Source organism: Arachis ipaensis, chromosome B02 (genome assembly GCF_000816755.2).
Source record: "Arachis ipaensis cultivar K30076 chromosome B02, Araip1.1, whole genome shotgun sequence".
NCBI classification, from domain to species: Eukaryota; Viridiplantae; Streptophyta; class Magnoliopsida; order Fabales; family Fabaceae; genus Arachis; species Arachis ipaensis.
In genome coordinates, this window is record NC_029786.2 from 18,873,757 (window position 1) to 18,874,925 (window position 1,169).

The 1,169-nt window shown below is 42.7% G+C and overlaps 1 protein-coding gene across 1 annotated transcript in view; it reads left to right on the forward strand.

Moving 5' to 3' along the window:
- The window catches only part of LOC107625017 (casein kinase I), a 7,456-nt gene continuing 6,666 nt past the window's right edge, over positions 380 to 1,169 (forward strand). Inside the window, exon 1 of the mRNA XM_016327529.2 lies at positions 380 to 1,166. The gene's annotated coding sequence lies outside the window, so the exon portion shown is untranslated. The remainder of the gene's footprint in view (positions 1,167 to 1,169) is intronic.

Consider the following 1,169-nt stretch of genomic DNA (forward strand, 5'->3'; position numbering starts at 1 on the left):
TATAATTTCTCTAAAAATATATTTTTTATTTTTTTAATATTTTTGCTTTTACTATTAAAATTTTACCAAATATACTAACAAATAAAAAAAATTCAATAAAAAAATCTGTTTCTAACGAACTCTAAACAAGTCCTGAATCCCAATTGTGATTCTAACATGTACCATCCATCTTTGGTAGAAATTTCAAATTACATAAATGATATTGGAACCTACGGCTTCCATGCATCATTTTAGTGCACAACAAGAGGGACAAAAAAATGAAGAAACACTATCAAGCATGGAGCAATGCATTGGACCACAGTCCCACAGTATGTCTCCTCTATCTATCCAGGTTCCAATCTTCAGCATAATATTGATTATCATAAATAATTCATATAATGCTATTATCAACGACATTACAAGTTACATAAACATAACTAACACTTTCGATTACAATTAACAGCACACGTTTCAGTATTAAGTACGCGAATCGTAAGCAGAAACAGTGAATTAAACACGGAATCAACAAATTACAAACACATCATAAGCAATTTCTTTCTTCTCAATTTCCACTATATTCGATTGTAATAGAAAACAATCCACAAACGACTCTCATAAACCCTAACTCAACCACACAATTTTGAATATATACTCTCGTCCAGCATTCTTAGCCGGAGTATGCGCCTCCGCCGCCGGGATCTTCACTGCCCTAACTTCTTAGGGCTCTCGATCATCCTCGAGGTAATCTTCGTAACGGTACAGTCACGGCGACGACGGAGAGGATATCCTTGGTGCAGTCGCGGAGGGAGATGAATTCTTCGGTGGAGGATCCGAAGGGCGCGGGGAGGCGAGGGAGACTGTCGATCTTGCGGCGGCGGAGTCCTCGAAGGCACGGTTGAAGAAGATCTCGGAAGAGAAAGGGTAGAAGGAGCGGACGCCGGTGAAGGTGGCGAGGGTAGCGGTGAACGGGGGGAGGGGTCGTCGGATGAAGAAAGGGAGAAGGTCTCGGAGGAGATGACCAAGGTCCGTCAGGAGCGGGCGGAAGCGGTGGTGGCTGCGAGGGCAACGAGGAGGCCAAGGACGACGGCTATCTTGAGGAGGTGGGCCACGATAGAGAGCGCAATTGGAATAAAGAAATTGAACGCAGAAGAATGTGTGTGGGGTGGAAAAGAAAGTACAATAGAAAGGTT